Source organism: Petaurus breviceps, unplaced genomic scaffold (genome assembly GCF_028583685.1).
Source record: "Petaurus breviceps papuanus isolate PSGF00001 unplaced genomic scaffold, PetGlider_PUasm1.0 173, whole genome shotgun sequence".
Taxonomy (NCBI): domain Eukaryota; kingdom Metazoa; phylum Chordata; class Mammalia; order Diprotodontia; family Petauridae; genus Petaurus; species Petaurus breviceps.
This window is the reverse complement of record NW_027185759.1, coordinates 12,969,587-12,995,907: the sequence shown is the minus strand read 5'-3', so window position 1 is coordinate 12,995,907 and position 26,321 is coordinate 12,969,587. Positions and strand designations below refer to the sequence as shown.

General features: G+C 40.6%; 1 long non-coding RNA gene across 1 annotated transcript; it reads left to right on the top strand.

The window, feature by feature from the left end:
• The first annotated feature begins 10,401 nt into the window (after positions 1 to 10,401).
• LOC138157845 (uncharacterized) lies at positions 10,402 to 24,902 on the top strand. The gene is made up of 3 exons (XR_011167477.1): positions 10,402 to 10,609; positions 11,508 to 11,913; positions 24,387 to 24,902. It is a non-coding gene; the product is annotated as an uncharacterized lncRNA (long non-coding RNA).
• The last annotated feature ends 1,419 nt before the right edge of the window (positions 24,903 to 26,321 follow it).

Sequence of the window (26,321 nt, the reverse complement as noted above, 5' to 3'; positions counted from 1 at the left end):
AAGTAAAAAAAGCTGATTAAATTATTTTCTTTAAAAAGGGTTGGGTCTAATAGCAAAGAGCCTTTGACTTTCATTATTTTCTGAATTTCCTCTGCTATGGAACTAGATGACACCTTTAAAAGGATTCCAAAGGGAGACTGGAAGCACTCACCTGAATGTCAACAGAATTCTCTAAGGAGGCAGCATGATGTGGCAGATGGAACCCTTGACTTGAAGTCAGGAAGATTTAGGGTCACATGTCTTATATGACCCTTCGTAGCTGTGTGATCTTGGGTAAGTTCCTTGCCTTCTTTGTGGGAGGAAAAATAGATTCTACCCCACAGAACCAAGTATGTTAACACATACAAAAAGCCTTGCTATCAACCTTAAAGTTCTACATGAAAGATAACCATCATTAAAAGTTTTTTTATATAAAATTGCTTTTACATCATCTATATTTCCCCATCCTATCCCTGTTGCTTCCCACTCTCAGGGATCCCAAAGATTTTTGTTTTCAAAGATGGGCATAAATAGTTCAGCAAAACTGACCAGCTGGTCCTTCAAGTCTGACATTACCTGCAGTGCTGTGCACTTCCACCCCCTCCCCCTGTGCCATGAAAGGGGAGGAGGTGCCCTCTCCCATCTCTTCTTTGGGGCCAAGCTTAGCTGTTATAATCTTGTAGCATTCTATTTGTTTTGTTGCTGTTTTCATGAGCGCTGCTGTAGTCATTGCATAGACTGTTTTCATGGTTCTTTTTCCTTCGCCTGGCATCCATTCGTGCCAGTGGTCTTATGCTTCTCTGCATTTCTTCCAGCATGGTGCTATCCCATCACATCCATATACCACAACTTGTTTAGGCATTCCTCGATGGATAGGCATCGACTTTGTTCCCACATCTTTGCCCCTATAAAAACACTTTGTAAACCTGAAAAGTCATACATAAGTCAGTGACCATCATCTACTCCTTGTCTACTAAATATAAATATCTTTCCCTTCAGGTGTGCTGTGTAGGGAGGGGCATAGATTCAGACACTGTTCCATTCCTGCCCAATTGCGTCCCTTCTTTACTTAGTCACTTCCTCCAAGAAATTTTCCTAAGTGCATCTGATGAGGGCTGGCAGCTTAGCTCACCTCATGTGTCTCTTTCCCCTCCTTCTCCCTTCAGGCCAATGGTATCCTCCCTCTTGCCTTCCACCCTAGGTTGCCCTTAAAGCTGACACATCTTCGGTATTACTGTTTGACTGATTAGTTCTGTGTTTATCTCCCCATTTTCTTTCTTTCTTTTTTTTTTTAAAGCAATCGGGGTTAAGTAACTTGCTCAAGGTTACACGGCCAGTTATTTCTGGCTGTGGTGCTGAGTATCTGAGCCCAGATTTGATCCAGGTCATCCCGACACTGGACCTGGTGCTCTTACTTGCTGAGCCACCTGGCCGCCCCTCCCCATTTTCTTTTGTCATTGTGTATGTGCCATGATTACTGTTCTGTCCCAGTGTTGATTATGTCAGGCTCTAAGCTCCCAGGGACAGATCGTGTAAATTCTCCTTGTATAATCCTATGGGCAAATAGATCTTGTAGCAACAGCCCAGGGAGGGAGGGTGAATGGGGGGAGATCTGGAGACAAAACACCAGAGTTTGAATCCTGCTTCGGCCACTTTGTAGCGTGAGAAGATCACCCAGTCCTTTCTCCTCTCTGAGACTCCTTTTCTTCATGTACCAAATGGGGAAGGAGAGAAGGAAGACTTCTCAGCTCCCTTCCAGCTCTGGGCTTTCCTCCTCTTACTGATCCTTCCAGCTCTACAGCCTCTGGACTTCAAGACAATTTCTCTTTGTGAAACAGAGAAAAAACACCTACTTCAGTTCAATTCAACAAGAATTTATTAAATGGTCACTAAGTGATGGTGATACTGGGACCAACCATCCCTAGCCTCAGGGAGCTTATATTCTGCCAAGGTTCTACAACTCACACAGGTTAGGATAAAATATTTTGAAGAAGGGACAGGAAGCACTGCTTTGAGAGGTTTAAAGAAAGGATTTAGAAAGTGAGGTGTCATCTAAGCTGAACTGGATTTTTCTTCTCAGAAATATTAGGAATGGGGGTAACTAGGTGGCCCAGTGCATAGAACACTGACCCTGGAGTCAGGAGAACCTGAATTCAAATCCAGCCTTAGACACTTACCAGCTATGTGATTCTGGGCAAGTCACTTAACCCTGTTTGCCTCAGTCTGCACATCTGTAAAACAAGCTGGAGAAAGAAACAGCAAACCACTCCATGAAAACCTGAAATGGGGCCATAAAGTGTCAGACGTGACTGAAATAACTTAACAACAAGAATGATTATAGAGTTAGAGCTGGAAGGAACCTCAGAGATTTTCAAGGCCAAACCTCTCATTTTACAGATGTGGAAACTGAGGCCCATAGCATCTACCTCTCACTATGTCAAACCTTCAGAAAGACACATTTTTTCACAGAGGCAGCAAATCTGGAACCAGAGAACCTGAGTTCAAATCCTGACATTCCCCATCTTGACCTTTTTGGGGGCTTCAGTTTTCTCGTCTTTAAAAAGAAGGGAGTTGTACTAGATGCCATCTACGTACCTGCCAAGGTATCTAGCCCGTATTTAGTACCAGCTCGAGATCATGAAGCCCTTCTTCCCCCATCCAATAAACGGTGCTTAGATGAGATTCCAAAGCACTATGTATAAGCCAACAGCGCTCCCTCTGGTAATGGGAGATCCGCTGGATTTAGCCGCTTCACCTTGTTGGAGGCCACATCAGGATTCTAACCCCAATAACTGGTCTTCTTTGTGACCAGGAAGTCATCCCAGGTTTACAAGTCTAGAAGAAAGGGCCAGATCTCAGTAGAAAATGTTGAGCATGAAATCTCCATAATACAATGGAAGGCTCCCCCATTCAGGTCCTCTTACTAACCATATCAATCCTCCTGCTGACTCAGGAATTCAGCAACATCCTAGCACTCCTGGCAAAATGAGGCAATTGGAAATGAAAGCCTCTTTTCTCCAAGCAAACAGAGTTTGGAGATTACAGGGTCCCCCTCCCCTCCTTTCTACAGAGGAAGTAAAACATTAAACCATCCAAGAGATAACGGAAAAAGATTAGAAAGAATTTAAGTAGAGACTTCAATGGATTTACTACTGATGCCAAAGGGACTTTAAACACACATTTGGAATGGAATGTTGGGAAATTAAAATCACCAAAATTTGTCCCCAAAAGAGAGATTTGAGAATGCAGTTACTTTACTTATTTGTAGAAATGGGGAACGATGAGTGTGAGATAGTGAATACAGGATACCTGTGGACAGCTAAGATTTGGGGGACACCTTGCATAATGCCAGAATTAGTGGACTTAGCTGTTAGCTTTGCTGAACTGTTTTATTTTTCCTCTTTATTATTAGAGATGGTACTCTCAGTGGAGAGGGACACTGGACAATGAAAATGGTGAAAAATAAAAAGTCAAAATTTTAAAAAGAAAATAGAATTTTGGAAGAGGCTGATCTTATATCCAATTTCCTAAAACCATAGATTTTCATTTCTTTTCATTTTAAGAATTATAACAATTACTCATGTTACTGTTATAATTATTATTTTGATGGATACATAAGGGTTTCTGGGGCTATTTTTTTTTTTTTTTGCTTTAATCTACTACTAGTCATTTAAGCACAATTAACAAATCAAGAAACTAGGGGGGCTGATATGGCTTAATCAGACTCCAAGGTTTTGTAAACATCTTTGTCTACAAAAAGGGCTCTACAGGGGAAGTCCTGGCTGACTGAAAGTTGGGGACTCTTTCCCGGAAAAAACAATCTACTCAGATGTTACTTGTTTCTGGTGATCAATCTGCTCTGAAAAGCTCTAAATCTTTTATAGCTACATTGGATTCGGTTTTTAATCTGGAGTAAATAATGTGAAATGGGGCAGAGGATACCAAAGAACTAGTATCCAAGGCAAGACAGGTTGACCCATGTGAAAAACATTGACCCAAGGGCATAGAGGAAATGCAGAGCTTTGTTGTCTTAATTCCCATATTTGAAGCAGTACTCACTCTTAGCTATTCCTTTTAACATTGAATTTCTTGTGATAAGACTATCTGACTAGAGTTTGTATCTTGCGAAGAGATCTCAAAAAAAAAACCCTTTTTTTCCTTTTGGCTTTTAACTTTGTATAAACAAAGCTATATTAAATATATTACAATTTAGCATATATGTGCATATACATCTAGAGAGAGGGGGAAGGGAGAGAGAGGAAAGAAGAAAAGGATTAATCTGTAGAATAATGAAACGTTTGTCCAGTCGTCTTCCGCCTTGGACAGTGGGGGGAGGGGTGGGGAACAATTCTGTAGAAACCAGATGTCCCCCAGGCTTTCTCATGCCCCAGTTATTCTCCAACCATCCATTTTAACTCTGGGTAAAACTGTCCCTAGTTTGCACATACTGTGGCCAATGGAATTTCAAAAAACTAAATCATATCTCCACATTCAGAAGGAAAACAAGCAAACACGGGGTGCAGTCAGTCCTCAATAACTGGAAGGGCTCAAGTTTCCAAATTTTGTTCATCTGGGACTTTAGGATACATCTCCCCATAGAAACAGCCATATACCTGAAAGAGGTTCCCAGGTTAGCCCGCAGAAGACAGTCCAATTGGTCCTGCAACTCAACCGACAACTCCTGGTCATGTCAATATTTCCACAGAAAAATATGTTTAGAGTTTCACTTTTGCTGTTGTTCAGTCATGTCTGATGCTTTATGAGCCCATTTGGGGTTTTCTGGCAAAGAAAATGGAGTGGTTTGCTGTTTCCTTCTCCAGCTCATTTTACAAATGTATAAACTGAGGCAAACAGGATTAAGTCACTTGCTCAGGGTCACACAACTATTAACTGAGGCTGGATTTAAACTCAGGTCTTCCTGACTCTAGGCCCGGCCCTCTATCCGCTGTGCTACCTAGATATTCAGAATTCTGCTTTAGCTCCACATCAGCAGAAGCATCTGTGGTTCCCTTTCTCCATAGGGCAATGGTAATTCCCTTAGTTTCAAGTCATGGGCAGTAATAGTCCAGGGGAGGCAGAGGGAAGAAATTGTTGAGGATGGAGTCTGAACACATAGGGACATTTACTGATACCAGATAAGTAGCATAACATACAGAGGGCTATGTTTAGAGTCAGGAAGACTAGAGTTAAAATCCAGCCTCAGTCATATGCTAGCCATTGTACCTTAGGCAAATCACCTAAGTTCTGTCTCCCTCAAATTCTTCAATTATAAAATGGGGATAATCATAGAAATTACGCCTAGGGTTCTTGTGAGAATCAAATGAGAAAAAAAATGTAAAGGACCTGGCATCCAATAAATGCTTGTTTCCTTCTTCCCTCTCTCCTTCCCTCCCTCCCTCCCTCCCTTCCTTCCTTCCTTCCTTCCTTCCTTCCTTCCTTCCTTCCTTCCTTCCTTCCTTCCTTCCTTCCTTCCTTCCTTCCTTCCTTTTTCCTTCCTTCCTTCCTTCTTTCTTTCCCTCCTTCCTTCCTAACTAGGGATAAGTTCGGATTCTCAGGAGAAGGGCTACCCCAGCTTCAGAGGTCCATACCCTTAAAATCATAGCTCATGACAAACTCCACCAGTGCTTCCCTTTTAATAGTCAGAGTATACAGCATCTGAAAGTAAACTCACTTAAAATGATGGAAAATAGCAACAGGACATCTTTCTTCCCAAACCCAGGGATTGCCCAGGACACAGGGATGCTTGGGGTTACATATCATCAAACATCATACTAATAGGAGCTCTTTTCACTAGAGACAAACGTGCTGTCATGGAGAATTGGTGACCAGAGGATTCAATCAGAAAGGACCCAAGAGGTCATCTAGACCAACCTCCATATAGGAATAGCAAATTCTAGGAAAGGGGAAGTGATTTGCCTAAATTCTCACAAGTGGCATAAGCCAGGAGTGCTCCTTGAACCCGGGTCTCCTGATGAGGAATGCAGGATTCCTTCTACTCTACCAAAACTGCCTCTTTGGTCCAGCTCATCTTTAAGGCTGGAATTTCCATCGGACAGAATTGGAAATGATGCATGATTTGTAACTCTGGTACAGCAAGAAATGCCAACAACTCTCCTAAATGAGACACATCTGCGAGCAGCAGTTATGGTCCATCAACAGTCAGATATCATTGGCATTCACTATAATATTGTTTAGCAAAAGTTTCCAGGAACTAATCTTGTCAATAAAAATACCACAGGAAGACCATTCGAGGGGTATGTGCTACCGTGTAATTACCAACTAAATAAACATTCAGCTCAGAGAAAGTTTAATAGAGCATCGCAGCATCTCACTAAGGCAGAGTCGAGCAGTGAGTTGGAGAGTAAGGCCCTTGCAGCCTCAGTTTGCAGTCGTGTCCTTGATAAAATGCATTGGTTGTATAGCCAATGATCTATCATGTATAGCCAAAGAGTGAAATGTAATCATTGTGAATAATTTTCTGTGAATATGTCATATAACATGAGCTATGGTCATAGAAGTAGGGAGAATGATTTCTTCCATAGCCAGATATCTGGTGATTTGAAGAGAAGCTTGAAGGGTCTTCTTCCCAGAGGAGCCAGAAAAAAATGATGATAAAACATCTGGACAAAATCTGCCTGCCAAGAACTTTGACTGACCATCAAAAAGGAAACTTAAAAAAAGGATCGAAGGAATTCAGTCAGAGGACTGGGGATCCAAGCCTACCAAAGGAACTTGGGCAAGTCCCTTAATTTCCAGATGCCCCAATATCCTCATGAAATCTAACATTGGTTAGCCCCAATTTATCCTGTACCTTGCTTGTACATAATTGCTGACATGTCATATCCTCCATTAGATGGAAACTTATTGAGAACCAGGACTGCTTTTGGCATCTCTTTGTTTCCCTCCTGGCATGTGATATAGGTACTTCAGAAAAGCTTATAGTTTGACTAACTGACTGTAAAATGGGTTGACTGGCGTAGTCAACCATCTCTTCCAGCTCTACATACATGAGTCTCCAAGTCTTCTGTCCCTAATTCCTATGATCTTGTGAATTGCCTTTGAAAAGAAGACTCACCATTATGAATCCTCTCCATTTCGGTCCATATATTAGTATATTAGTATGCTGAATTGCTTCCTGTTCCCACTTTCTTTTTACTTCTTGGTTATAAGGGATGACTTCCTGGCTGGGGCTAGAGGGAAGAATATATTCAGAAATGAATGTGATGTAGAAACACAGATAACAGAGCACTTGAAAAAGTGGGAAACAAGTTCTCTTTCTCAAGAGTTTCAAAGGTGTAACTTTCAGTCATAAACATGGATGGAGGAAATAAGGAGAGATGCTCACAGCAGATATGGAGAACTTACAATGAAAAATGAAAGCCAATAGTTAGGATTCCCTGTCTGAATGGTTTGGAATTTTAAGCTGTCAAAACGAAATCATCAGATTGCAAATTGCTCAGAAAATGACACCAGATCATTCATTTTATTTTCTTTTTTTTCTGTTTACAAAGAAGATAGCTACAGAGAGAAAGCAATCTTTCCAAACCAGACAGTCCATTTATAAAGTCCCCATAGCTTCTTTGCAGAATAACAGAATGTGGCCCTCTTTCCAGTAGGGTGATATTGGCCCTTCCAAGCTAATTCTTGAAACTCAGGTCAAGGAAATAACAAGGCACAATGTGGTCTCCATGCTCCAGCCCGTCCTCCGCTCAGCTGCCAAGGCCCAGTTCTGTCCATGTCACCCCTGCTCAGAGAGCTCAAGTGACTTTGTTACTTTGTCAAATATAAAATCCTCTGTTTGGAATTAAAAACTTCTTATAGCCTGCTCCTCTCTTCTTACCTTTGCAGAACCTCTTAAACTCGACCCCTTGCAAACACTTTAAAATTCAGCAACACTGACATATTTGCAATTCCTTGGACATAACAGCTGTCCTTTTCCTTTCCGTGCTTCTGTGCTGGCCTCCTGCCTGAAGTGCCTTGTTTCTTTACCTCTACCACTTCACTTCTCTGGCTGCCTTCCAAAGCCAATTCAAATCCCACTGTCTGCAGGAGGCATTTCCCAGTGACCCCACCCCACCTGCTCATGTGTCATATTGGAATTCTCAGTTCCATATTTTTGTAAATATCTAGGTACATGGAGGACATAGAGTAAATCGAAGATAATGGGAAAAGGGAGACATTTATTTACAAGAATATTGAAGAGAGAATTAGAATATGAGCTCCTTGAGAGCAGGGACTGTGCTTTGTTTTTTGTTTATCTTTCTTCATATCAGTGTAGTGGTTGGTACACAGGAGGGGCCAAATAAATGCTTTCTTGTTGATTGACTGAGCAGTCAGTGGATTTTGCTGGAGTTCACTTGTCTTCTAGAAAGTAGATTAGCAAAGTCTTGCCCTTTGGTATTGAATTTTAAGAGCTATTGACAAATAACAGCTAATAAATCAGTGATGGTCCTATAATCTTTGCTAACTCTTTTTTTTGGCATTCTAAGGCTTATTTATACATTCCCCCAACCCTTTCTCTCTCCCTTCTCTGTCTCTGTCTTCCGGTCTTTGTCTCTGTCTCTCTCTATCAGTCTCTCCCCATCTGTCTCTCTTTCTCTTAGACACACGCACACTCACACATAGACACACATAACAAAACATCAAATGTTCGATGTATTAGGTTCATAAATTTGAGGATCTATGTATTAGTATCATAATGATTTTAAAAGCCGTGTTATTCAACTCTCATTTAATAGGTGAGAAAAATGAAACAAAGAAAGGGGAATTAACTTGCTTATGGGACAAAAGAGTAGCGAGTAACAGAACTGGGATTCAAGCCCAGGTTCTCTGACTCCTTGGTTGTACAGTTTTGAAGATGTGAGAGTGCTTTCATCATGAACCTTCTAGAAGACTCTGAGAAGGATAAGCCATTTTCCCAGCCAGTCAGATGAGCAAGTCACTCAGGCAAGACTTAATTGAGAAGAACAGGGAGCTGCCTGATGTGTGTTTAGGTTAAGTGACATGACTAGGGTCTCACAGCTTGCAATTTATCCATCCTTCCAGGCTGCCTCTATGAGACATCGTTGAGAATCAGAAAACATTGCTCCGTACTGGCCCTCCTCTTCTCGTCCTGACTCTTTCTTGTCGCTTTTGAGGACAGTGCACGCTCCACAATTTCTTTCTAATAGTAATATTTTAAATGAAAAATACTGGCTCAAGGTGAAAATCACGGCAACTGAATCATCACCAAATTCAAAATAGATGCTGCTTGTCTGGTAAAGGGAAAAAAGCTCACTGAATTTAAGAGATCTCTTCATTAAATGTCATCTGCCTTGGGTCTTCACACTAATAGTTTTCTTATTTTCATCTCCTTATGGTTTGCACACAATCCAAAGCAGAAGTAACTTGCTAGCAACTTTGAGAAACAAAGAAACATAAGGCTGCTAGAAATCTCCAATCTCTGTTATTGTATTAATGAAGGCTCACTTCCAAGTGTCTGAAAAGCTTCTCATGATTGAAGATGAAATGTAAGGATGTGCTGTTTGGGGCTATTACAGAGATAGAAAGGAAACCTTTTCCAAACCCCTGGGCTTCAGCTATCTCCAAGGCCAGGCCTGATTAGCCACAAAGTCCTCTAAGATTCAGAAGGGCTGAGATTTCAATCTCTCTCCACATTGTATCTAATGAGGTAATGTGATCTGGAACATGGCTACATATTCCCAAATGTGGAAACACAATTGGTGTTTTGATGTAAACTTTTTAAAAGAGCATGCATGCAAAATATGTTTCATAAAAATACTATGCTCAGAAAAATTCTGATGCCTTTTTTTCCTCCTTTTGGGTGAGTGCTCTAGAACAGGGGGAGGAAACTTCCTGGCACTTGTTGGTGGCACCATGCCATTCTCCCACATGAACCTCTTCATTTTATTTCTCTCCTCTCATTTCTTTCCTCTAGGCTTTTGCTCCCTTTACATGCTCTCATCTCATTATCTCGCGATTGTCTTTTGGCTTAGTTTTGCCAATGGCTTCTAGTAGCCCTGGAAATTTGGGGCAACCCTTAGCCTGATTGGCAGGATCCTGCTAGAAAGGTTGTTAAGGCCTGCTCCTAGAAATCCTAACAAAAAGTAATTTCCCAGGAGCTTAGAGGATGTTTAATTTGGGTCTGTGATTCTCAAACATTAACTTTCAAGGACCATCTGTTGTATTTGGAGTACATTTTTGGGATGTCTCCTTTTTGTTAAAAAAAAAAAAGTTTCTTAAGTTTTCTAAGTTTATGTTCCCCTCTTAGGTACAGGTTCTCTTTAAAGTCAAAATCACAACACCTGCCTGGGTCAAGCTCCCATTTTCTACACTTCCCCCCCCCCCTTCAGATACCACACCCTGAATAGCACCACTCAAACTACAAATAATTTTTCTCTTCTCTCTCTTAGTTTGCAGTCCCAAAGAAATGAAGCCATGTGAAAAATCAGATTTTTGTTTTTAAAGTTGGATGAAAATGTTTCTTCCAACTCCAGATCTGTGATCCTGTTATTCATTCACTGATGTCATTAATTATTATCAGATTCTCACTCGCTTCAGGTGAATCAGAGTTTGTCATACCTGGGAGGCACCAAAGAGATCAGCTGGTGCCATCCTCTCTTCAATGAAGGTAAGTTGAAGCATCCAAAGATAGCTTACTATGTATGGCAGCGCTCCTTAGCCTTTTTTGGGTTGGGAGCCACTTTGGCAGGCTGGCAAAACCTCCTCAGATTATTTTTAAATGCATAAGAAAAAATGCATGGGGTTACACAGAAAAAGAATTATATCCAAATACAGTTATCAATCTAGTTCCATAAAAAAATTATGAATCCTAGATTAAAAATTATGGCATGCTAGTATTTTTTCCCTCCCAATAACCCCCCCCATCTTCCTCCTTCCCTTCCTCCTTTACCCTCTCCTCTCTTGCTCTCTCTGTCTCTCCCCCCTCCCTCCCCCTCCTCTCTCTATCTCTGACTCTGTCTCTGGCCCTCTCTCTGTCATTCTCTATCTCTCTGTCTCTCTATCTCTCCATCTTTGCCTCTGTCTCTGTCTCTGCCTCTGTCTCTGTCTGTCTCTCTGTCTCTCTCTCTCTCTCTGTCTCTCTATCTCTCTGTCTCTGTCTCTCTGCCTCTATCTCTGTCTCTGCCTCTCTGCCTCTTCTCAATGTATAGAGGGCTGGGTATGCATGTATGTATGTGTATGTTTAGTGTTTATTTTTCAGTGTTTCTGTTGTTTCTTCCAGCAGAAAGTCAGCTCTTTGAGAGCATTCCATTGTGCCTGGTTTGTTCCTAGATATTCTGCACCTAGCACATTTCCTCACACATAATAGGTGGTCCAAAAATACTTGTGAAATGAATGAATGACACTAAGTTAGAGGGAGCCTATTGGATATTTTGTAGACAAAGATAATTATTAATGGGCTTAGAAATTCTGCTGTACACTTGTCTTCTAATTTCCATCCAAGACACTCCAGAAAGCTTTTTCTCATCCCTTTCTCAGAATGTTTATTTTTTATTTTTGTTTTTCAGTACTCCCCAAGAACAATTGACAAACCCTATGAGGGTTTATGACTATACTGTGGGAAAACTGAATACTTGGACTGACCTGTTTTCATGTCAAAACATCTCTTTGTGCTGAGGCTGAGTAAGTTTTTTCTTTAGTAGGACTTGTTTGTTACCTGTTTGGAAAAAGAAAGTGTCCATGAAGCACGGTGCTGACTCACCAATGACAAATCCATTGCTTTGACAAAAGCTGGCTCTGCTGGTTAGACAAGATCAATATTTAGAAGCCTGCTGGCTGCCTGGCTTATGACAGAATATGAGAAGGCTTCTGCTGACAAAGGACTGGCATGGAGGAGTTCATGCAAAGACCATCGATGGGCCGTCAGGAAACCTGCTGTTTAGCTGTGCCTTCTCTGGCTATGGCTGGTGACCGGTGAGCAAAGCAGAATTTTCATCACTTAGGGCTTATCTAAGAGTCACCTTTTTGGCCTTAATTAGCCAACCCAGGGCAGGCCAGTTTCAACTTGTACTGTGATCCAGAATACGAGATGAGGTCATAGATCAGTGGGAGAAGTTTTGACAATGGGTCAAAAAGAGATATAGAAATTAAAAAGCAAATTTTTTTGACCACACACACACACACACACACACACACACACACACACACACACTAGATTCTGCACTATCCGTAATTGATTTCCTCATTCCCCATCATAGAATCCCAGAATCGCAGGGTTGGAAGAAAACCTAGATATCCATACAGGAAAACCCTTAAAAAGACACTTCTAATAAGGACAAATCAAAGGGTTTATTGAGTCCTTTGTCTCTAGTGTCATAAGAATGGGTAGGATGAAAAGGTTATAAAAAGGAGGGAGGAGGGAACTAGCTTTTTGTGTGTCTACTATGTGCCAGGCACTGTCCTAAGTGTATCTCATTTAATCCTCATAACAGCCTTGGGAGGTAGGTGCTATTATGATCCTCTATTGATTCAGAACTTTGAAACCAATTGAATGACATGGGAGATACTGGCAAAGGGCTACACAGCATGGTGTGCCCATATCAAAGAAGGTGCAGAATTACAGTAGCCGAAAAGGAATGTGAGATTCACAAATTTAGAGACATCTCCATTCCAAATGCTTACATGAACTATCCGTGTCCTGCAGTATGGCCTTCAGATCTCAAATTGGTCTGATCAGCCACAGTCACACAAATAGTACCATGAGGCCACCGTAGTAATGTCATTCAGTCCTTTTGATAACATAAGACAACCAATCAACTGATCCCTGTTTTATAGCTGAGGAACCTGAGTCAGTGTTTAAGTTACTTCCTTAAAGTCATGCAGCTAGTCAGTGTTCTAGTGTAGGTTTGAACTCAGGTTTTCCTGATGAGCGCAATGTTCACTCCACTGTGTAACCTAGATGCAAAGATCTTGCGAAATTATCTAGTCAACTCTACTGCCTATTCCAGGAGGGAAAACAAGGCTATCTTTCATGGACTCCCTCTCCATTCCTTCCCTAATCTATGCCTCCCAACCTCTCAGCATCATTCCCTATTCTTTCCTCTTGGCTCTAATCTCTGACAAAGAGGTCCAGAGAGAGTGGACTAAGTGGAAAACATGCTGGTTCTGGAATCAGAATGCCTTACTCCAAATTCCACTTCTGATCCTATATGTGTGACTTTGTATAATTCACTGAACCTGCTTGAGTGTCAATTTCCTCATGTGTGAAGTGAAATCACCAGGTGATTTTTTTTAAGGTTCCATGTAGATTTATGATTCTGTAAGGGACCTCATTCCCTTTCCAGGATAACTCTTTATACTCAGTAATTTTCTAAACTTCTCCATTTCCATTGAGGGTCCCACCATCCTTTTAGTCACCCAAGTTTGCAACCTTGCAGGCATCTTTAATTCATCCCTCTCATTTTTCTGATGTCTTATCTGTTATCATTTCTTATAGATTGTACCTCCGCAACATCTCTTCTCTCCATCAACATGACCATCTTCCTATTTTGGGCCTCATCATGTCCCCACTGGTCTGTATCACAAATTTCCTAATTAGACTCCCAACTACCAGTCTTTCAAATTCCTAGTCTTTGACATGCCTCCCAAAAATAATCTTTCAGAACTTCCGTTTGACATTGTCATTTCCCCGTTCAAAAACATTCTGTGACTCCCTATTGCCTGTAGAATAAAACCGAAATTCTTCCCTTGAGCATAAAGACCTTGGTTGCACATCATTCTGCTTTATATACTTGATGTTCCAGCAAAGCTGACCTGTTTCTGTCCTTTAAATTTGGCCCTCCATCTATCACTTTTGTTTCTTTGTACTTTTTAAAATATCAAGCTTCCCTAAAGGTTCAGATCATGTATCTTCTCTGATGAGAAAGCTCTGCCTTTCCCTCCTCGATGTTAGTGCCCTCTCCAGATTGAAATGATCATTTAAGCTTAAATTTAAATATCATCTTCTACTCATTAGAATATCTGCTCCTTGAGGACAGGGACTGTTGATCTTGGATTCTCCTTGCCAAGCAGAGTGTCTTGCATGTAGCAGGCTAGAAAGCTTCTTAAGCAATGTTTATGTGCTGGATTAAATTTAATTAGGTTGGATTAATTGGATAAAATCAACATAACCCACCATCTCATACCCCTCAAGAACAATGGTTTTAATTCATCATCCAAAAGTTTCTTCATATGGAGTCAATGGGTAACTTCTAAAGTAACAAATTCTCTTCCTGGTAATATCAAAATAATTGAGAGAATTATATCTACAGTGTGACAGACTTCAAAGGGAAGGCTTCCTTAAAGCAGTCAAATGAAGGCTGACTGATAACAAGAGACTTTTCATTCTTTCAATAACATAAACACCTTTAATTGAGAAGGTCCCCCAGGGTTGGGGGTGAAAAAAAACTAACCTGCTTCCAGCAGCAACCATTTATTCCGTGAGAAGCAAATACTGCACTAAATTAGATGGTGAATTTTCTTGCCCCCAAGAAATTAAAAGGTACTCGTGGGAATGCCAAAGAGAGATGGAAGAAAAAAAATATCCACCACTCCTCAGGCTTGCCAGACATCAGATAAGAGAAACAGGTTTCTGAAGCCCTCCCACAGCCACCACTCAATTCAGATCTGTGGTGTGTGCCAGCCCATGTGGTTAGGGTGCCTTCACTTTCATGTTACCTTTTTCATTTGACTTTTCTCTGAGTTTGAGGTTGTTCACAACCCGAAGAAACTGCAGGAAACTTTCTATGGGATTGTGCTTCCTCTCATGAGTTTCTCCTTTGACCCTCCCCATGAAGAAAAGTCAAAGTAAGCCCACACGGGGTCAGTCTAAGAGTTGGCCACGGAGGGAGTCTGTTAAAGTGTCTTATTTGTAAAACCTGTAGAAATGAGGAGATTCTGGAGGCTTCTAACTTTGCTCAGGTACAATCGTTTGAAGCCAGAAGAGCCCAGTGGAAGAAGCTTGTCCTTTAAGGCTTTTCGGTGGGGTAGAGGATAGAGTTCTGGATTTGGCATCAGGAGGACGACAGTTACACATCTGACTCTGGCAATTTTCTCATCTCTTAAATGAATATGTTGAATCCAGAGGCTCCTTCTGGGTCTAAATTTGTGATCCTTCATATATTCTCAAATGTCAGTGTAAAAACTCCCATTCATTAAGGAAGGAGAGGTGGGAACAATGAGTCTTTCCTATTAATTCTAATGACTTTCCTCCATTTCCTGCTTAAGCCATGCCAAGCCTTCTATGCTCACTCTTCCAATGAGTGTCATAACCAACATTTTTAGTTATTCGCTGTTTCCTCCTCCAAGAAACAGAGCCCTGAGACACCTTCTCTAATCACTCATGGATGAGGAAAGCCAAAACGATGAGCTGAACAAGCTCAAGAGTGGACAAGGGGTCAAAGCCTTTGGGCCCCCTGGGGAGACTTAGGAAGTATAAGAAATAACAATGTGCCATGCATTCAGTTTTCAAGGTAAACAGGCTGGAAAACAACTCCCACCTGAGGCATAGAAAATGATGTTATTTAGAAGAAAGAAAGTGCCTGTGATTTTCACAGAGCCACCTAACAAGAGCTATGTCTAAGCAAGATTTCAATCTCAGAGACAGATAATTATAGAGTACAGTCTGCAAGCAGTGTGGATGTGTGACCTCCTTGCTAAAGACATTCCAGCATCTTGTTAAAAAAAAAAAGGGAAACCAGGAAGCTAGGAGAAGATGTTAAAAACAATTAGTTCAGACCATCGAGGTATTATAAGCAGATTCTTGCCTAAGGAGAGAGAGATCTGGAAGTTCCAAGTGGGTGAAGGAGAGGGAACTTGTCATCAGGGCTACCCATAACAGTCATGGTAAATAATTGCCATCTAGTTGCATCAAGGTTTATGTCTTGGAAAAAGGACACATTTGGATAATAAGTTGGACCTAGAGTTATGTAAAAGGCATGGATCCAAGTGGATTGTACTTGGGCAACATACAATTCTTTCAGTGTTCTCAGACTGTCCAGTGTTCCATTATTCTTCCAGGGATAGCTGGAAATTATGAAACCATGGAATATTGTGATCTCTGAAGAATTATAATGGCAAATAAACCAAAAGACAATGGAAAGATGGAAGGCAAGTTCAATCCCACTACCACTTGGGTAGCACCATGTTTGATACATGCTCACTACTTGATCCTTGACTTGTTGGCTTGACATAATCACAATCTGACTCTAGCCTACCTGCCTTGGTCCATTCAAACAGTCCTTCCTAATCATAAGATCCCTGTCTTTGTGCCTTCCATATCTTTGTGGCTTCCATATCAGGAATGTACTTCCTTCTTAACTCCTTTCCCTTAGAATCTCTAGAAGTCTCCTTCTAGACTCAATGGTCATCTTCCACTTGAGGCCTTTTCCCATTTTCCCAGTTGTTTGTGCCCTTGCACAACCTACCCAAATCACCTAGTATCTATTTGGTGTTCCAGGATTTCCCCAATGAGAATTAAGTTTCCTTAGAATAGGGAGTGTTTCATTTCTGTCTTTGTACACCCAGCACCCAGCACAATGCCTGGCACATAGTAAGTGATTAATAAATGTTTGTTAATTGATTGGGAAATAGCTTCAAAATTATTAGGGCAGATATGCATATGTCGGGAAAAGAGCTGGTTCCATCCTGTAGGTTGGAGACCTAGAATGGGCATTCTGGTGAATAGACCAATGGTATCCTTGAGACACAAGAAAAACAACAAGAAAGCCTCAAGGGCATTGGATCAATCCTTTATGGAGGATGCAAGGGGAATTATGGGAAAGAAACCTTCTGCAGAAACAGAAGATTTGGAGAAATTTGGATATTACTTTCTTCAGGTTCTCTTCCTACTTACCTCCTTCTCCATCCCCTTGGGTGCAACTTCATCCAAGTTGCATCCACCAGCAGTGGGTGTCCCTCAAGGCTTTTCTTCTCTCCCTCTCTACTGCTTAGTGATCTCATCAGCTCCCATGGATTTAATTATCATCTCCATGCTAATGATTCTCAAATCTCTTTATCCTTTTCCAACATTTTTGCTGACCTCCAATATTGCATCTCCAACTGTCTTTTAGATACTTCAAACTGGATATCCAGCAGACATCTTAAACTCATCATGTCCAAAAGAGAACTCATTATCTTTTCTCCTAATACTTCCACCCATTTCCGCATTCCTTATTATTGTTGAGGGCAACACCATTTTCTCAATCATCAAGGTTTACAAACTATGAATCATTCGTGACTCCTCATTCTTTCTCACCTCCCGTATACAATCTATTGTCAAGACATGTTAATTCTACCTTCATAACATCTCACATATATGCCCCTTTCTCTCCTCTGACACTGCTACCATCCTAGAGTAGACCCGTATCACTTCACACCTGAAATATTTATTGAAATAATCCTACTCCAGTTCATCTACTACTCAGCTGTCAAAATGATCTCCCTCAATAGGTCTAACCAAGTCTCTCTCTCTCTCTCTCTCTCTCTCTCTCCCCCCCCCCTTCTCTCTTTCCCTCTCTCAATAAATTCCAGTGGTTCAGGCAGACATCAGAAAAACTTAGAAAGACTTACATGAACTGATACTGAGTGAGGGGAGCAGAACCAAGACAACATTGTACACAGTTACAACAACATTGTATGATGACTAACTTTGATAGCCTTGGCTCTTCTCAGCAATGCAAGGTTCTAAGACAGCTCCAAAAGACTCATGATGGAAAATGCTATCCACATCTGGAGTCTGATAGCAGACTATTTATTCTCTCTCTTTTTTGTTTTGTTTTATTTCTTCTTTCTCATGTTTATTCCCTTGGTTATAATTCTTCTTTGCAACATGACTAAAATGAAAATGTTTAATGTGAATGTATATGTACAGCCTATATCAGATTGCATGCCATCTTGCGGAGGGGGAGAAAATTTTTTGGGGGGGAGAGGGCAATTGGGGTTACGTGACTTGCTTAAGGTCACACAGCTAGATTTTGTGTTAAGTGTCTGAGGCCAGATTTGAACTCAGGTCCTCCTGACTCCAGGATGGGTGCTCTATTCACTGTGGCACCTACCCCACCCCTGCCCTGAGGGGGGGGAAAATTTAAAACTCAAGAGGTTATGGAACTGAATGTTGTAAACTAAAAATGAATAAATAAATTGAAAATAAATGAATAAACACTAGTGGTTCCCTATCACTTCCAAGATCAAATATATCCTCTGTTTGTCCTTCAAACTCCTTCATAACTTGCTCCCTCCTGCCTTTTTATCTTAATCCTTCCTCCTCCCCCTCCATCCTGCTCTTCCATGACACAGGCCTCCTGCCTGGATCTTTGCCCAAGAAGTTCAGTCTTTGGTTTCTGGACATTTTCATTGACTGATCCCAATTCCTGGAATTTTCTCCCATCTCATCTCTATCTCCTGATTTCCTTCATTTTGCCTGAAATCCCACATTTCTTTTGATTGGTAAAATTCTTTATTAATTTGTTTGTTTACTTTTAGTTTACAAGATTCAGTTCCACAATCCCTTGAGTTTCAAATTTTCTCTCCCTCCCTCTCCTCCTCCCTCCTTATGGTGGCATGCAATCAAGTATAGGATCTGCAAATACTTTCACATTAGACATTAGTCAGGTTGTAAAGAAGGATTGTAACTGATGGAATGAACAATGGGAAAGAGGAAACAAAACCAAATAAGAAAAAAGACAGAGAGCAGGTAGTTTGCTTCAATCTACATTCAAACTCTGTTCTTTCTAGTTTTTTTCTCTGAATGCAGACATCTCTTTCCATCATGAGTCTTTTGAAATTGTCTTATCACCTTGCATTGCTGAGGAGAGTTTAGTCTATCAAAGTGGGTTGTCACACATACGTTGTGTCTGTAATTGTGTACAAATGTCTCCTGGTTCTGCTCTTCTCACTCAGCATCAGTTCGTATAAGCCTCTCCAGGTAAATATGAAGTCCTTCTGGTCCTCATTTCTTTTAGCACAATAGTATTCCATTACATTCACATACAACAACTTGTTCAGCCATTCCCCAACTGATGGGCATCCCCTTAATTTCCAATTCTTTGCCACCACAAAAAAAGCTGCTATAAATATTTTTGTACATATGGGTGTTCCTCCCACTTCTATGATCTCTTTGGGATACAATCCTAGAAGCAGTATTGTTGGGTCAAAGGGCGAAATCCCACCTTCTACAAGAAGGCTTTCCCAGGTTTCCTCAGTGGTAGTGTCTTTTGTCTATATCTAGTGTGCACATAGTTGCCTCTCCCATTATACTCTGTGTTCTTTGAGAAAAGGGAATATTATTTGGTTGTGGGGCTTTTTTTTTTTGCCTTTTTTATATTTAATTATAATAGTGGCCAACATTTAGATCATTCCTACTATGTGTCAGGCACTTTACCATTATTATCTCATTTGATCTTCAAAACAATCCTGGGAGGTGGGTACTATCATTATCAGGAAACTAAGGCAAATGGAGACTTGCTCAGTGGCCACATCTAGTGAGTATTTGAGAATGAATTTGAACTCAGATCTTCATGACTCCAGGCTCAGCACTCTATCCACTGTGCCACCTAGCTGCCCTAATAAAGAATTTCTCTCTACAAAGTGCCTGGTAGTGGTTCCTTAACAAATGCTTGTTGACTGATTTACTGGAAGGATCCATGAAAATTTCAAAGCCTCTTGATTTCTCTACTCTATGGCTTATTAAATATACAGGTGGTTTTTTTTTTTCCAATGCTTCTAAGATATAAGTAAATGTTTGCAGGATGCCTTAGCTGAAACTCTACCTATAGCTAAAGTAAGTGTCTTATTCAGGTAATCGTCAATAACACCTTCACCCCATCCTTAGGAAAGCATGAGAAATTAAGCAAACTTTTGAGAAGAAATAGACTTTTATTTGGAAAGCTTGTGTATCAGCTTATTGTGTTTTGACACATGGATTTATCATTATACAACCTTCTTTCCCCCCTTCCCCCAATCTAGGAAAATCCAGTGTTGTGAAATGCCCAGAACTGAAAGACTTGACTAGAAGGAAGGGGTGATGGGGGCTACTTTCCAGCATCCAATATGACAGGAAGCTGTGGTGGGCAAAAATGATGAGTGAAGGAGTTTGGGAATAAGGTTGGGTAACTTATCAGTTCTCTTTAAGAGAAAGGACTGATGCCAGATTTCCAAAACAGTTGAAGCCCATCCACGTTCCCTGAACTAAGAATAGAGAAGGGAATTTACCGGTTGTCAAGGTAAGATAAAGGAGAAGAAAACTGTTTTTTTTTTTTTTTAAAGAATGACCATTTTTTCATGGTATGGGCGTTGAAAAGTTTCTATAGCTCCAAAGAGTAAGTAATAGTGCGGGGAGAAGAAGCTAGGTAGAAGTGTCGCTCCACCAGGATCCCAAAGGAAATAAGCTAGAAAGCAGCGGCTTTGTCCTGGACAAACGAAGAGTCCTCTCAATTATGCCTTCTTCAATTCAGTTTTTTCTCATTTGGGGAAAAAGGTAACAGGTTCCTTTGGTGCCATCTATCGACCAAAATGAGGCAGACAACTACCCATGTTGGACTGTGGCTCCTGGCCTTTATTTCAGTGGTTACCAGTATACTTCAAAGGATCAGAGGATTAAGTGACTTGGAAGTCATTCCACTAAACCTCCTTTTCCACCCAAGGAAGCCCAAGTATCTCCAGGTAGTTCCTCCTTTGTAGAAGCACTCACAGTTCTGAAATCATTGGGTTTATGATTCCATAGATCATAGTCTGGCAAAGCTGGAAGGCATTAGAGGCGGGTTAGGTCTCCCACCCTGCCCTCACCTATAAAGGTGAGGAAACTGACATTCAAAGAGGTCCAGTGAGGTCTGACTCCAAGTCAGACAGGTAATAAGTAGCTGTCCTTGGATTTGAATCCAGCTCTGCTAAATGTGAATCCTGAATTCTTTCTGCTGCCCCAATACTACCTCAAGAACAGAATTTTATCAAAGAACTCATATTCTAAGAAAAAGGCAAATATCTATCCAGAGTCCAAATTTTGAAACAAATAACTGAATTATAAATGTTACCATATATATTTTTAAATAAATGTGACATAATTTAGGAAATTCATGAGTTTGGACAATTACCAGTGTTGAGAATTGGAACTTAATACTATATAATTTTGGACTCACAGCTTCCAAACACTGGGAATCTGGGATGATCCAGTTATTTCCCTAGAGCTTGAACCTGACCATGTCACTCTGCTACTCAACAAACTCCAGTGACTCACTATATTACCTTTAGAAGCAAATAGAAACTCTTGAGTTTTGCTTTTAAAGTCCTTCACAAGCTGATCCTGACTTAGCTTCCCCAAATGGGATATGTATCTTTCCTCTTAATATTCCCTTCCCCCTTCTTGCCTTTGTATTGACCAGCCCAGTGCCTGAAATGTATTCCCCCCTCATTTTGGATTCATACAATCCCTCATTTTCTTTCAGACTTATTTAAATTGACACCTTCTTCATGAAGTCTTTCCTGATGCATGCAACTGATACTGATCTTCCTTCCTCTTCCCTGCCCCACCCCCATGACCTTGTCTATATTTTCTATAACAAGTTTCCCTGGGTTGAACATCTTCTTGAAAATTGGAACTGTTTCACTTGTGTCCCTGTCTACCACAGTACCTGGCACATAATAAGTGTTAATGAGTGCTTAATTGATGGATTATTTGATGATTCATTGATTACTAAAACTGAAAGGTTCTTTGAAGCCCATTTGGTTAGCCCTCCTTTGACACATGTGGAAACTGAGACCTACACAGATAAAACCACTTGCCTTAAAATAAAAAACAGGAAATATTCTTTCTATCTGTTGTTTTCTCTTCATTCTTTGGTACAGTTGAATCTAGCATCTTGAAAATTTGACCTCAAAGTAATTGTGAGGAAAAAAAAAATTAATCTGCATGCCCCTTTTTCAAGGGATCAATAAACATTCAATCAGTTGAATGACTATCAATCTACCCCTAGAGATAGGTGTCATAGCCATTTGTTCATTGTCACATAGATAAATAATGTTAAAAAGATTCCACAAAATATGAGTGGCAGTTTTAAAATAAAGTTAAGTCACCAAATGCCATAAATGATATGCTGTAATTTGTATGACTTCTTTGATGATTTTCCCCAGATTTTCTAGTGTTCTCTCCCTTTTGCTCTCACTTTCTGCTAAGGTATATATGATCTCTATGTGCTTCTTTGTGTCTATGCTGAACCTTTCAGTAAAATATCAGATCCTCGGGGTCAAGGATCATTTTTTTTTTGACCTTTGAACATTTGGCACCAACACGAAAGGCATGTCACACTACATTCAAGCTGAATTGAATAACAAGCATAATAACGATGGTTAAAAATTGGGACACCACATGTATCACACAAAAGCATTATGGTCTGCTAAAAACCAAGAAAAGGGAAAGTGTACAGATGTTACATGGTGTAAATGGATCCTATAGTCAAGTGACAGGCTAAGAGGCACTTTGATGCCTTCCCAGGTGCCTTCCTATTCAGACTGGCTTAAAACTATCTAAAGACACGACATTTCTTAGTCTTTAATTTTTAAAAATAATCTCACAATATCCATTTTCACCAGCAAAAGTTAATTAATTTTTTCCTTTGATCACCTGCCTCAGGGAGGAATGTTGGAGTCAAAGATGAACTCTATAGACCCCACCACTGTCAATTTCAGTCAACAACCGGAAGCTCCCATGTGCCTTCCTACAGAATTGAACCTACTTGGCTGTGTAGCCACCCACACAAGACTTCTTGAAATCTAAAGCCCTTCATCACAAGTGAACCAAGAAATAAACAACAACAATGAAAGGGCAAGTAGGAATAGCTAGAGAATGTCAGCTTCCAAGACATTAAAAAAAAAAAAAAGGAAAAGACATTGGGCAATGGAGTAGAGAAGAAAGAAGGGACCTGGGTTTACGTATCAGCTCTGCCGCTTGCTATCTGTGGGTCATTGTTCTCTCAGGGCCTCAGTTTCCTTATATGCAAAATATGGAGGCTAGGCTTGACTACCTTGAAGGTCTCTCATAGCTCTAGATATATGATTCTCTATGAACTATTGGCTTCAAGGAAGACTTTGTTGGATCCATGGTTTCATTAGTCCTAGTGCCCCTTCCCCCCAATCTATTTTGCTTTTATTCTTTTTTATAGTTATTCTGTGTGTGTGTGTGTGTGTGCGCACGCGTGCACACTTGCTGTCACCCTGTGGGAATGTAAGCTTATTGAAAGCAGGTATTGTTTCCTTCTTTGTGTTGTATCACCAGCATCTATCTTACACATATTAGCCACATGACTCATTGATTGGCAGTCCTGCTTTCTGCCTGTGCAGGACTCAACGTCTTTAACCTTTCCTGATAGCAACAAGAGGTAGCATTTCTGTTGTTCCTACTATGGTCCCTCTGCTTCCCATCCTGTGCAGTTTAAGCTCTATATTCCCACTGATTCTCTGTAAGAACCTGCCCAAAATATACTTAGGAAATATACTCCTTTAATATCTGTATGTGTAGCATATTGTAGCAGCAAGTACCCTAGCATACCCAGGATGGCTCCTAGCATAGGTTCCTAGATCTGCTTTTCTGAAGGAAAGCAACTAAAAATGGGTCAACAATCTTACTTTAATCAAACATATGTCATTTACCTAGTTCAGGGGAAAAAGGTCAGCACCCTGAACTTCAGAGAATACAAACAGAGGTTACAGGTAGACAGAGAAACAGATCAGCAGACAGGCTTCCAGATGTCTGACCATTATATACATACCTAGTCAGTTAACAGAGAGGGAAGCACCAACATCTGGGTTTTCAAAGCCAGGAGGGCTCAATGGATGCCCAGAGTCTCATCTGGTCAAATCACACAACTCTTCTCAAAGTGAGCCCCAAAGCAAAGCCTCACCTCAGGGTTTATATAGCCTTCTCCTGGATCAGAGAATGTCACAGCCCTCTTGACCCACTGCCCAATCACAGAGCACCAAGGTGTGGGCATTCCCAAAAAACAAGCCTCCCACCACAGGCTCCATGTGACCACATTCAGCCTATTAGGGGGCAGAGTATATTTCAAATCAGGGAAGGTTCTCAGAGTCACTGAAGCCTATCAAAGGGCCAAGAGGCAGGGAAGATCTTCAGATTCCCATTTCCATAACACATATGTACTTCCCTACATGTATGGAACCTCTATCATTCAATTCTAGTTTATGTTGCCCCCCCCCCACCTTATCCCCTCTGACAACTAATAATAACAGAAATCACAGAAGAAAGAGAATCCTCACATCTACTTTGTCCTTTCCTAGGTATTAACAGCTTAAAAAAAGCCTAGAGACTTGGTGATCATTACTTTTTGAAATGGGATTCAAGTAAGGGATAAATAAAGCTTTTCTAAGCTTACTATGAACAGAAGTCTTTCCTTTTTTTTTAGAGGGACATGACTGGTCGACAAGAAGTGATCAGCTGATTTTCCTACTATCAACTTGACTTGTGGAGGGAAAACCTTTTGTAAACCTTAAGACTTTGTGTGAATGCTGGCTCTTACTTTTATCATCATTGTCAATGATCAATCCACCACCACTACTATCACCACCATCACCATCATCATCATCACCATCACCATCATCAATGCCATCATCATCACCACCATCACTACAATCCCTACCACCATCATCTTCACCATCATCATCATCATCAATTTACCTTCTATTTCAGAGGCAACTGGAAGACTCACCCTATCCATCAGTGGACAGAATGACTGGACTTTGAGTCAAGAAAACCTGAATTCAAAGCCTGCCTCAGACATTTACTAGCTGTGTGACCCTCTATATATCACAGCCCCTTTAACCCCATCTGTAGAATGGAAACAATAATAACACCTGACTACTAGGTTGTTGTGAGGATCCAGTGTGAACACACATAAAATGCCTTAAAAGCGCCACATAAACAGTGATGCTGTTGTTATTGTTAGATCTGGGGTGCTTTTCTTTTTTCTAATCAAGTTGCCAGGAAATTGAATTTCTTCCTCCTTCGGTTCGTTGCGGCATGTTTTCTCATTTGGCACTAGTTTTTGGTAGGTAGCTCTGTGGCTTTACTCACATGTTAAAGGCACAATTATGTCTAGTTCCTCATCATGTTTGCTATGCCTGTGCCCCACCCCCTTTTTCTACTAGAAGGGACTTTCTCAGCACCTTCTTCTAAGCAATAAGCCCAAAGAGAACCAAATAAATTATACAGTAATAACTTCCATTATCATAACACTGTACCTTTACTTACCTCACTTCAGCCCAGTTAGACCTTATAAGCATTATTAGTTCCATTTTACAGATAAGACGACCAAAAGTTAGGATAAAGGATTTGTGCACTGTTCTCAGCTGGGCCTTGGGCCTAAGCACTTCTAATTCTCATCTAAGGACTCTTTCCGTTATACCACAGTTTAGAGCCCAGTCTGACTCATCCTTGACCTCTCCTACATGCATTCACATGTCCATACTGATGTGCAAACCCCATGCCCCCAAATATCTCTTTGGGAAAAAATATTAAGAAAACTCAACAAGCTGACAACAATAACAATAAGAATAAAACATAAATCCAAAGCCCTAGAACCTCTTTATTTCTGTTATTTTAATTGGCTAATAAAATCACAAAGTAATGAAGGAGACTCTGAAATCCATATTTGGAGTTCCTTATTCTTATAATTACCAAAAACTCATCAAATTACACACATTTTAAAGCCACAAAGTAAACGTACAGAAAGATCCCATTCAGCAAATGAATGATCTTATCCTGCACTTTTATTTCTCATGCTTTCCCCCCTCCCCTCTGCTAAAAAAAGTGTCATTCAATACCACTGTGTCTGTGTGCTCTGCGGGCATACATTATACAGTGTTTTTCTGAAGTGTGAAAAGAAATCCCTTGATAATATAGCTTTCCTCCCTTTCTTTCTTTTTGACAGTAATTCATTCCTTGAGCTTGTGTGTGTCCCTCTGGTTTCAGTTGCCTTCACTTCTTGCCTCCCCTAGCCCTGCAGTGTTTATCTGTCAAAGAGCGCTAATTAAAAAATAAAACATGCCCTCAGTTCTAGTCATCCCTAGACATTGATTCTTTCTTTTTCCTTTTTATAAGGAAGGCATATCATATTTACTAAGCAGAAAGGTATACAAGGCATCTTCCTTGTCCATATTTGTTATCTATAAAATTGGATGGAAAAAAAATGAGTTCTGGTTTTTTAAAGAAATGAATGGGCTTGAAACTCCTTGATTTTACATGTCAGCTTCTTCCTCCCAAGGTTCCCCTTCTCAGAACCAAACCAATGACATCGGTTTCGGCTTTGGTTCCTTCATGGCTTCCCTCCACCCCTCTCCTT